Genomic DNA, 12,836 nt, shown 5'->3' with positions numbered 1-12,836 from the left:
GTGTTCACAATTGAGACGTTTAGAAGTATTGTTATGGGCTGCTCTATTACTTTCTTCGTGGAGCATTCTCTGTCTGCCATTTTAGAGAAACCCAAAGGCACAATGACATCCCAAAGAGCTTCAGCTTATGAGGTAATGATTTTGAATCCAACGATTAAGATTGTGAGATGTAAAATAGTGAATCCTACCACGTTTATATCTGAGCCAGTAAAAGAAGGTGATCATGTGCATGACTGTGTTAATTATGTTGAATTCTATGAAGATATACCCCGTGTAAAGGAAAATGCTTTAGCAGGAGTGGAAATTCTCTTTATTGATGGTTCTTCGAAAATTGATCAGACTAGTGGGGAAAGGCATTCAAGCACCACAGGAATAAGACACAGATTAAATGGAGAATTTGAAGTTGTGGCAAGTGCAAGGTTGCTGTCTCACTTTTCAAGCAGCAGAAGTGGTGGCACTTGTTGTCACGCTAGAGAAACACGAAGGGCAGGAAGTGGCGGTGTACAGTGACTCCACCTACGTAATGTCAAAAGTACACGCAGGGCTAGGTCGTTAGAAAAGGAGGAGCTGCCTCTGTGTCGATGGCACATCCTTATTGGACAGGCTTATTAACACAATACAACTCCCAGAAGCCACAGTGGTCATTAAATGTGCAGCGTACACTTAGCAAACAGATTTTATTTCTTGCGGTAACGAAGCCGCAGACCTAGAAGCCAAAAAGGTTGCACATTCCCCAGATATTTCAAGTTGCGATACTGATAATATTAAAGAGAAAGTAATTATAGCATGTTAGTGAAAGAAGGGTTTAATAAATTGTTGATAACTGAACTAATGGAACTTCAAGGAAGTGCACCACAGGAAGAACAAGAATTATATAAGCGAAGGGGGTGTTCCTTATCTCCCACTGAAGCATTATGGCAACAAGATAGCACTGGAAATCCAGGGATGCCAGTAGCACTATTAAAGGTTGTGCTCGAACAGCTGAATTACCCAACGCATGTAACTAGGGAGAGTCTTGCTGCTACGATTGCAGAAGACTGGTTTATTCTAAATTTATTGGAGCATGTTGCACACTTTATGGTAAACTGCATCGTGTGTTAAACGTTACTGCTGGGCATACACTAAGAACAACTACAGGGTTAATACCTCAATCAAATGGTCCGGTTGAGCATTTACATATTGACTATGTCGATATGCTGCAGGTGTGTAATGGATATAGGTATCTATTAGTGGTGGTGTGTCCCGTTTCCAGGTGGAAAGAGGCAGGTCCGTGTACACACCCTGATGCCACTTACGCAGTGAAGTTTTTAGTGTGCAAAGTCTTCCCGAGATGGTGTGTGTGTGAAGTGCTGAGATCCGACAATGGGCCACATTTTGTTAATGAGCTGTTTGAACAAATAGGACTTCTTTTGAATATAAAACACCAGTTTTATTCTGCTTATCACCCACAAGCGAGCAGGATATGTGAAAGACTCAACAGCCCCCATAAAGAAAGGATTGCAAGATTAAATTGACTTTGAAGAAGGGATGGCTATATTGCCTACCCTTAGCTTTATATGCCCTTCGAAATCAGCCTGGTTCGGACCATCACCTCACCCCTCACGAGATACTGACAGGGCAGCGAATGAGAACGCCTCTTACACCTCCATCTAGGAGTAGAAGTGATGCCCAGAGTGTAGCTAAAATGTTAGGTAATGAATTACATGACTATTTGACCTCTAGCATCTCTCTCATTTCAGATCAACTCAAGTGCCAGGGGGCCAGTCTCAGAACACAGATGAAGACAAACAACAAACCCAACTGAACTTTTATCAGCACCTAAGTGATATGTTGGTGACCTAATCCTGATAAAGAATTTTACCCCGAAAGTGGAATGAGCCACGTTTTAATAGCCCCTTTTGCATTAAAAATATAAGCCTTTCAGCTGTGAAAGTCCAAGGGAGACAAGCTTGGCTTCACTTAGGAGATGTGAAAGTCTACAAAGGTGAGACCCTCCTTTCCCCCGTTGCAGATCCAGAAGCAAGGCAAGAAGAAGAATTTCAGCGTTTGCAAACTCGGTCGATGACGTAGAAGAAGGACGATAAAGCGACCAGCTGCTAATGCAGATTTTGCATTTGAACTGTGATTCGACTGGACACTACTGACAGTTATTTTAGCAGGAGTGCATAGACTTGCAGAGAATCTCAGGAATGTTTAAATATGAACTTTAGAAACACATTGATGTATCAAAGTTATGCCTTAACGTCAGTTCTTGATCTGAAATTGGAAACAAGATCAGTATCCAAATTCATTTTGTGGTGCTTACCTGTTCTGAGCAATTAAACAAATGGTACTTGCTGTCAGTGATGTACATTGGCTTGTGCTTGCTGTTTTTATATGTATACTTCAAACTTATCCTGCTCTTGTCAGAAGAGACGTTGATAATGATACATTTTTACAGGATCCTAGGAATGGCCCTGTGATAGGAAGGCTCCCCATTGCGATAATCGAGCACATTTTACAGTTGCAGGTGTAAAGATTTGATGATTGTATCAAAAATTAGAAATTTAGAAGCTGGGACAGTACTAGAGAATGAACAAGAATGAACAACTGTGACAAGTGCTAGGATGGTGCAAAAGGTGGATGACAATGTTTTGGTGCAAATTATATGCCTGTACGATTACACTCTTTGTTTTTCTATTCCTTCTTTTTCACAGTCTCTATCATACTATTACTCCCGCTGAGGCAGAGGTCTCTATTGTTCTGCCCACTCTGGGAACTCCTTTTGATTTGCTTACTTCCACTGAGGCAGAAGCTTCTATGTTTTCCCCCACTGTGAGAACTGTTTTTGATTTGCTTCATGAGTATTACACAAACTTTGATTTTGTGAGACATAAGAGGAATGCAGAGGAAGATAATGAGGGGATAAATACTTATCAAGATAATGCAGCACACTTGGGTAATAACATGCGGTATCAGCTCTCCCCTTAAAATTCCACTTGACATCAGGCAGTAATATTATTAGAGCTCCTACCTATGCCACTGCTCTGCTGGTCACTGATTCAAATAAATATCAGTGGAACCTTGTGCATAGAAGCAGGGGGAAGGCTCCTATGTGTTCTTGGTTTCCAGTTTTTGTTTGGCACATTTTCCTGTTTTTAGAGAGTAAACATTGATGTTTATATGCCTTTTAGCCATAAGGCTTCTCTGGATAAATGCTGTCACAACTCACAGGACAACATAATGTGGATAGTAAGCAGAGACCCAGAAATGCTGGTCATATTCTGTGGTGCAGTTATTCTGAGGCAATTATTGTCCAAATACAACTGGAGGTATGTTCCACTGGCCCTTGAATTACTTCATTAAAGTGGAACATGAACTCCTATTGCATGTATTCTTACACACTCCTTTTAGTTGCCATTATTCCTTTTGCAAAAATTAGATCCTATCTGAATATTTTGACAACCACATCCGTGATAAGCGATATTTGTTTCTGTAATAAACCAGTGTTTTAGTTCATGGGCATTAAACACTTTCTGCATTGTCTCTGGGTGTTGTCGACAAATGAATAGCCACAACTAAACCTATTGTTTATCCTGAGGATACAAACCTTTTTCTGTGCATACACATTTTCTTCTCTGCACTGGAGTACTTTTGGTAGGTACTATGGCATATCTTGAAGTCTTGGACTGGTTGATAAGCTCGCCTTAGAATCACATATAAAATATGTATTTTTTTACCCTATATATGGTTAGAAAAAATGTTGTAAGAGGCACCTTTTACACTGATTTGTAAAGACTTGCAGTGGTTAGGAAGGGGACATACCCATCCAAACTCTTCAGAGATGGTAACTCATTAAGTATGCATGCTCACAAAGTGGCTGTTAAGAAACACGTCGGCGCTTCTGCTTACCTTCCGCGCTGCTTTCCCAACAGCTCCTCGAGGGCATCTCAGGCGTGGCCGCCCCTCTGGCGTTCGGCGCCATTTCCGGCTAGGAGTTTCTTCGCATCCTCCGGGACCCGTTTTGCGCAACGCTACAAGCTGCCATGGCAACTGGGACGGCGTTCTCAGCGTTCCAGTCACGTGCGACGGAACACAGGATCATGTGTCCCAGCCTTCTTAAGGCTCGCGGAAACAGTGCTGCGGCGCTCCTGATTGAGCTGTATGGTACACTTTGCTTGTTTTGTTTATGCCAGTGATTTTGACCTTTGTTTTTGTCCCAAGGATTTCGCTGCTCTACTCCTGGTCTGGTTCTTCCTGGTTGTTGTCGAACTATTGGTTACGTATTTTGGACTTGTTCATTTCTACGTCCATGGCTCCAGTTTTTGCTTGTTAGTTGCTGACCTTTTTCTATTCTCTGGATTAGCCCTTGCCAGTACCTTGTCTGTTTTTGGCGTTTTGGATTCAGAACTATTTTCCTGTTTTTTCTTGCCTGTCCCCTACTTCTGCTCCTCAATCCTTCCATGATTCAGCCCATTATCCTATCTGCTTTTTCTCACTACACTCCTGGTCCTCTCCTTACCACCCTGTGTGACTCCGTTCATTAGGTGTTTCTACGGCACGCCTGGATCAAGAATCTATAACCTCTGGATCAGTACTCTTCTGGATAAAGGATCCTTCCACGCCATCCTATGCTTCATTTGGACTTCATCCCTCCTCTGGTCCCAAGGGCACTTACCTGTTTAGGCGTCCTCATGCCATCGTGTCCGGTGGCTATTTGGGACTAGAGACTGGCCATCCTAGAAGTAGGCGTCCTCGTGCCGTCGGGTCCGGTGGCTATTGGGGACTAGAGACTGACCACTTTAGCATTAGGCATTCTGGCTCGTCGGGGCAGGACTTCCCTTGGGTACCAGAGACACTTGGTGTCACCTGCTAATCCACTGGTAAGTCACTTATTCTATTATCTGTGGATTCTGCCTCATAAGATATCCTGATTTCAAACCTACATTGTCTTTGTTATTCTAGATGGACACACTTTCATTTCCACGACCTGATTAAAAAACCTAGTTGGTTGTTCCACTGGCGCAGGTTAGTCTGTCTTTGCATATGGTACTATAGGACAATGATTGTGCTGTAAGTGGTGGTAACTGTATCCTATTCTCCAGATATCTCCTCGATCCACCTGGTTACCAACTCTTTTGGGTATTCTGCAATCATCCAGGGACGATCCACGGCAGCTTCTGATCTCCATCTTCTGGTTAATACCTTCCTTGGTGTGTATGGTTTATATCACCCGAGAATAGTATTGCCTTGAAGAATTCCTCGGCTACACTACGAGTGCAAGGCCACTGGGAATCTAACATAATCAGGAGCCTTTTATCACAATGGAGATCAGTGAGAATTTAGCCGGTATTATGCAATTGGTAGTAGATCTGCGTACCGAAATGGCTGCCGCCCATAACGCCACGCAGCGTCGCATGGATGAACTCCAAGCGGCCATTCCAGCTACAACCCCAAGTTTGTCTCAGGCGTCCGGCTCATCTGCCCCTGGCCCCTCATCTGGCAGTCAGAATCAGGGTCCGGTCTATCTGACCTCGCAATTCCCTCTCGCTCCTCCAGAACGCTTTACTGCCGATCCCAGGGTTTTCAGGACATTTGTCAATCAATGCAGACTACATTTCTTGTGTCGCCCGAACTCGTTCCCTGACTCCACTACCAAGGCCGCTTTTGGCCTATCGCATTTGGGGGGCACTGCGGCTGCCTGGGCTAACCCGTTACTGGAGGAGGGCAGACACATGTTATATGACTGTGATGCCTTACTAACAGCCATGAGCCGAGTTTTTGACACCCGATACAAGTCACAGGCTACTGATTTAGAACTATTGAATCTTAAACACTGTGATTCTTCTCTGTTCTCGTACTTAGCCAAATTCAATCAGCTTACGGCTGAAACTAATTGGCCCGAGGAAAAGAAATCCTCCTTGTTCTATAAAGGTCTATCTGTCATGATGCCTACCCCCGGGCATCCGGATCGAGTCCATCAGCCCTGGGAGCAGGCATCCAGATACTCATTAAAACCCCAACAGCCCCGGCTGGGGGCTGTTTGGATTCAGTCCTGGCGCCTTAGGCGCCAGGCTCATAGACTTTACTTACCTTATGCAGACCATGCTGCAAATGAGTCCAAGCCAGCGTGAGGCCTGGATGGGACTATTTTATTACAGGGACTATTTTTCACTCGGGTGTGGTTCTGGGGAACTTCTTACCTGGGACTACTTTGCAGGTTATTTAAACCACGCCCAAACAGCAGCCCATGCTTTGCATTATTCTGCATCCAGCAGCGTGACGCTCACCGTGTCTGCAAGTCAGCATCCAGTCTTCTGCCACGCCTGCCTCGAATCCGGAGCTCCTAGACAAAAGGCAAAGAAAGGAGAAGAGGTTAGATCACAGACATTATTTGATTCCTTACCTGATTCCGGACCCAGCACATCTCCGAGCCTGGAAAGGACATTATTTCAGCACGCGTCGCTTCGCCAGCAGCAGCGCCGCTCACCAGTCAACCGCATCTTCTGACTCAGCGCTGCCTCCATCATTTTCTTCGTCGAAACCCAGCACCTGGGGGGAAAACAAAAGAACAAAAGGAGTAACAAGGTGAGCCGAGAAAACCAACAAGGACAATCTCTTTGCCACCATAGGCTTAACTGCTTTACCACCGGAGGTATTATTCTTTAATTCACTGCATCTTCCTATGCCGCACCTATAAAGGGAGAGAAAACAGCAAGTTAAACTCATGCAACTTTTACCGGACAGTGTTTGGTAATACAGACTCTTACCTGAACGCCATCAGCTGCCTCCAGGCAAAATTCTTTTGGACCCAGATGCAACCTAACGAGGGAATGGAACAAGAGTGAACATCGGACATATTGAACTCTTTGAACTTTATAGACACTGGAGTCAATATTCCTCCAGAACTCCTCCAGTACCTTCAACCCAGTGAAGTAACTGGTATCTACACGCCCATGCAGGATGGAGAGCTCATCATTTAAAAACATAAGGAGAATACTTCTACGAGTCCAGCAGACAAGATTAGGCGGGCCAGTCCAGACTGTCATCTCTTCACTACGCATCACGTTGGTGGAAACCGCAGCTGTCCGGGTCCGATCGACGCCCCTGTGGGAACCAGGTGAGCGTAACATCTATCGGACGCTTTAAAGGATGCCTTAGCTACCGTTCCCGTCTTGCCCACAGTCTTCCCTGACCTTTTGGATCTGGTGCTTCAAATAGACGCAAGACGCTCGGAACGAAAGGGAGAGCGTAGGAACCAAGTCCCTATACCCGTTTCCATGAAGTTAGACAGCACTCCCGAGCCTAGGCAAATTGGCGCGATCAGAGGTCCGTTACCACCAGAAGAACATGAGAGACGCAGAAAAGAGAATCTGTGTTTCTACTGTGGGGCTCCAGATCATATCCTGCGGCTTTGCCCACGGAATCCAAAGAAACAGGGAAACTCGAAAGCCCGGCAATAGAAGGGGTCGTATTGCCGAGCTCACAGACCCATAACCCTGTTATTTCCCTGGTGTTTTCTGTTCTTGTTCAACGAGAGATTATGGGTGCCTCTTCGTGGTCGGTGAAGGCGGTCATTGATTCTGGGGCTACGGGGAACTATGTTGATATTCAATATGCTCGTACATTAGGAATACCCTTACTCCCCAAGGCCAAACCTGAAACAGTCAATGCAGCTGACGGCACCACACTCTTGTCCGGGCTGGTTATGGAGAGAACTGTTTCTTTAACAATGACCACTGGTAGTGGACATACGTAATCCATATTCTTTGATGTGATTGCTGCTCCGCAGTTTCGGGTTATCTTGGGCTTACCCTGGTTAACACTTCATAACCCCTACATTGACTGGCATTCTGGTGAGGTAGGTTTCAGTTCGGTTCATTGTGTGGAATCCTGTTTTTCCTCTACCCCTGTTTCTGTTAGTCCTTCACGTTTATTGCTGATGTCAACCTCCATTGTGGGCGCTGTCTCCACCGTTTCTTTACCTTCAGAATATGCAGAGTATCGAGACGGGTTTGATCCCAAGGCTGCTGAGGTGTTACCCCCCCATGGACCTTATGACTGCCCCATTGGTCTCATACCAGAGGCAAAGATACCTGTTGGGAGAGTCTATTCAATGACCCGTAAGGAAGATATTTTGTTGAAGGAATATATTGAAAAGCCATTAGCGTCCGGTTTTATCAGGCCCTCGAAGTCACCCGCAGCCTCATCAATGTTCTTTGTACCCAAGAAGGAAGGCGATCTGAGGCCTTGTATAGATTAACGAGGTTTGAATGCCATTGCAATAAGGAATCAATATCCACTACCGCTTAAATCAGTCCTCCTTGATAAGTTGGGATCCTCAGGGCTTTTACCAAGCTCGATTTGCAGGGGGGCATATATTCTCGTTAGAATCCGTGAAGGTGACGAGTGGAAAACAGCGTTTAAAACACGGTATGGCCTTTATGAGTATTGCGTCATGCCCTTCGGCCTTTGTAACGCCCCAGCCACATTCCAACACTTTATTAACAATGTTTTCAAAGACATGCTGAACGTTTATGTGGTTGTTTATTTGTATGATATTCTAATATACTCCCCGGACCTCAAAGAACATGTTTGGCACCTATCATCTGTTCTGCAGCGTTTATGGGACAACCGCTTGTATGCGAAGTTGGAAAAATGCGTGTTTCATGTTACGTCAGTGGAATTTCTGGGGTACATTATCACCAACTGAAGAATATGTATGAGAAATTCTAAGATAGAGGGGGTTTTAGCTTGGCCTGTACCGACCAATTTAAAGTCATTACAATCGTTTCTAGGTTTTCCAACTTTTACCGGCGTTTCATACGTACTTTTTCTACCATCGTGACTCCACTGACAGCCTTAAGAAGCGTCAGGACGCGCTTTCTCTGGAATCCTGAAGCACAAAAGGCGTTTGATTCATTAAAAAAGGCCTTCACGACTGCTCTCGTGCTGCAACACCCTGATTCCTCCCTGCCCTTTGTGGTTGAGGCAGACGCCTCAGACGTTGCTGTGGGGGCCATTCTATCTCAAGCGTGTCGCGACTCCGGTGTTCTTCATCCTGTAGCTTTTCATTCTCAGAAGCTTACTTCCTACAAAAGGAATTATACCGTCACAGAGAAAGAGCTCCTGGCAGTACGCGATGCTTTTCTCGTGTGGCGTCATCATTTGTTGGGTACCAGTGCACCGGTGCAAGTTTATACGGATCATAAAAATTTGGTGGCTCTATGTTCTGTGAAGTGTAATACGGCTAGACACGCTCGTTGGCATGAATTCTTTTCGGTTTATCACTTTACCATTACCTACCGCCCCGGTTCTCAACTCTCGGATGCGGATACTCTTTCCTGTATTCACGCCTCCGATCCTGTGCCTGCGCGTGAATATTGCCTTGTACTATCTACTCAGGTAGCCTCTGGTTGTGTATTACAGCCATCTCTAAGAACCCGACTACTACAGTGGGTTTGTTCTGATCCTTCGGAAATCGCTGAGTACAACATGGATCTGGTACATGGACTCCCTTACGTTCAAGGACGAGTCTATTTGCCCAATGATCTGACCCGGGAGCAGGCCTTACGATGGTGTCATGATTCTCAAGTGGCTGCCCATCGGGTATACGGAAGACTATTGATCTCCTTGCTAGGTGGTTCTTGGTGGCCGTCCCTGTACAAGACTGTCCATTCCTATGTCTTATCTTGCTCTGTCTGTGCTCAGGCGAAGGGGTCTCGTTGTAAACCGGTGGGTTTACTTCAGCCGCTCCCCATCCCTGATGCTCCTTGGACCATGGTGTCTATGGATTTTGTAGTTGATTTACCACCAGTGGACGGCTATGATACCCTGTGGATCATCATTGATTATTTTACTAAGATGGCTCGTTTTGTACCTTGTAAGGGACTACCCTCGGCTCCGGTATTGGCGGACCTCTTTTTGCAGAACGTTTTTCGTTAATTTGGCTTACCCACTGTCATTATTTCATACAGGTGGTCCCAATTCACCTCCAGGTTCTGGAGGGCTGTTACTACCGCCTTGGGAGTGGACGACCGGTATTCCTCCTCTTACCATCCGCAGACGGATAGCCAAACTGAGCAGTTGAATTCCACGTTGGAACAATATTTGCGATGTCTCACATTGCAACATCAGGATACTTGGCTTTCTGTATTAGGGGTGGCGGAATTTGCCTATAATAATTCTTTGCATACCTTTACCAAAGCGTCTCCGTTCTTTGCCTTGTATAGTTTTCATCCGCGTTCTCTTCCGCCGTCACCGATTTCGACTATCGCTGTTCCTGCTGATTATGTCTGTGTCCGTAATCTAGTCAAGCTACGCGACAACATCAAGAGCCATTTGGAGGATGCTCACTCTCTGGCTAAGGTGACTGCAGATAAGCACCGCACTCCTTCGCCAGTTTATCAAGTAGGTTCACAGGCCTGGCTCTCTACCAAGCATTTACGGATGCCAGGTCGTAGAGCCCTCCTGCCTCGTTTTGTAGGCCCTTATCCGGTGACTGAGGTTTTGAATCCAGTAGTGGTCCGTTTACTGTTACCGGTTCGGTGGAAGATTCATCCAGTGTTTCATGTTTCCTTGCTGAAGCCTTGCCCTCCTGATACTCGTCTACCACTGCGCCCGTCCCCGGTTATGGTTCAAGGCACAGTCGAGTATGAGGTCCACCGGGTACTGGATTCCAGGGTATCCAGGGATCAGAGGCAATACCTCATTGATTGGAAGGGTTATGGTCCGGAGGACCGGACTTGGGAACCCGCAACTAATGTACATGCTCCTAAGTTGGTGGCGCAATTCTGGGCCGCTCGGAGGATGGGGTGTCTTTTGAGGAAGGGTAGTGTTAAGAAACACGTCAGCGCTTCTGCTTACCTTCCGAGCTGCTTTCCAAACAGCTCCTCGAGGGCATCTCAGGCACGGCCACCCCTCTGGCGCTCGCCGCCATTTCTGGCTAGGCGGTTCGTTGCGTCCTCTGGGACCCGTTTCACGGAACGCTGCAAGCTGCCATGGCAACTGGGATGACGTTTTCACCGTTCTGGTCACGTGCGACGGCACGCAGGATCACGTGTCCCAGTCTTCTTAAGGCTTGCAGAAACAGTGCCACGGCGCTCCTGATTGAGCTGTATGGTACACTTTTCTCGTTTTGTTTATGCCAGTGATTTTGACCTTTGCTTTTGTCCCAAGGATTTCGCTGCTCTACTCCTGGTCTGGTTCTTGCTGGTTGTTGTCGAACTATTGGTTACGTATTTTGGACTTGTTCATTTCTACGTCCATGGCTCCAGTTTTTGCTTGTTAGTTGCTGACCTTTTTCTGTTCTCCGGATTAGCCCTTGCCAGTACCTTGTCTGTTTTTGGTGTTTTGGATTCAGAAATATTTTCCTGTTTTTTCTTGCCTGTCCCCTACTTCTGCTCCTCAACCCTTCCATGATTCAGCCCATTATCCTATCTGCTTTTTCTCACTACACTCCTGGTCCTCTCCTTACCACCCTGTGTGACTCCGTTCATCTGGTGTTTCTACGGCACGCCTGGATCAAGAATCTATTACCTCTGGATCAGTACTCTTCTGGATAAAGGATCCTTCCACGCCATCCTACGCTTCATTTGGACTTCATCCCTCCTCTGGTCCCAGGGGCACTTACCTGTTTAGGCGTCCTCGTGCCGTTGTGTCCGTTGGCTATTTGGGACTAGAGACTGGGCACTTTAGCATTAGGCGTTCTGGCTCGTTGGGGCAGGACTTCCCTTGGGTACCAGAGGCACTTGGTGTCACCTGTTAATCCACTGGTAAGTCACTTATTCTATTATCTGTGGATTCTGCCTTATAAGCTATCCTGATTTCAAACTTACATTGTCTTTGTTATTCTAGACGGACACACTGTCATTTCCACGACCTGATTAAAGAACCTAGTTGGTTGTTCCACTGGCGCAGGTTAGTCTGTCTTTGCATATGGTACTGAAGGACAATGATTGTGCTGTAAGTGGTGGTAACTGTATCCTATTCTCCAGATATCTCCTCGATCCACCTGGTTACCGACTCTTTTGAGTATTCTGCAATCATCCAGGGACGATCCACGGCAGCTTCTGATCTCCATCTTCTGGTTAATACCTTCCTTGGTGTGTATGGTTTATATCACCCGAGAATAGTATTGCCTTGTAGAATTCCTCGGCTACACTACGAGTGCAAGGCCACTGGGAATCGAACAGTGGCTTACCCCTAACCATTCCCGCACTTAATTAGAGAGAACATTGGTTCCACCCCCCTAACAACATGTACTCTTGGGGAAACAATCAAAAACCCATCTAGGAAGGCTAAAGACCCATTGGGTAAAAACATCACCGGCCAAAGAAACTAGGGACTAAAGAAACAGCCCTCACATAATGACCCAAACTGAATTTTCTGGTACGGACAACCAGGGTACCCAAGGTGAAAGGGAACTCATCCAAGACTCTCCAGCACAAAAGAGATGGCTGTTTGGCCCAGGAAGAACTAACCTCAGCATTACCTTACACCTTGACAATAACCATCCTGTCAAAAGAAAGATCGAGATACCTCAAGAGTATAACTACGGAGCACTGGATCATACATCTTGGTCTAAGATCTCCCGAGCTTTGATTACCAGCAGCAAAACATAGCTGCCAAAGAGGTTTGAATCTGTGCATCGGAAGCTGGGTTCATGGAACTCAAGAGGATTCAAACATCTCACCACTAATACGGACATAAGTTTTGGTGAGTTAGACATATTGTGTTTGCAGGATACCTAGCTTCGATCAAACCCTTGTTTGGACGGATTTCATGTAATGGTTAACCCCGCTCAGAAGGGCCCCAAAGGCAGACCAACATTCGGCCTGCTGACTGCAATTAAGCCA

General features: G+C 46.0%; 1 protein-coding gene across 1 annotated transcript in view; it reads right to left on the bottom strand.

Moving 5' to 3' along the window:
- The window catches only part of SPATC1L (spermatogenesis and centriole associated 1 like), a 270,076-nt gene that overhangs the window by 162,570 nt on the left and 94,670 nt on the right, over positions 1–12,836 (bottom strand). The gene's annotated exons all lie outside the window — the stretch shown is intronic.

This window comes from Ambystoma mexicanum, chromosome 9 (assembly GCF_040938575.1).
Source record: "Ambystoma mexicanum isolate Mex_15411 chromosome 9, UKY_AmexF1_1, whole genome shotgun sequence".
NCBI lineage: Eukaryota > Metazoa > Chordata > Amphibia > Caudata > Ambystomatidae > Ambystoma > Ambystoma mexicanum.
The sequence above is the reverse complement of the archived record's forward strand: the minus strand, read 5'-3'. Positions and strand labels throughout refer to the sequence as shown.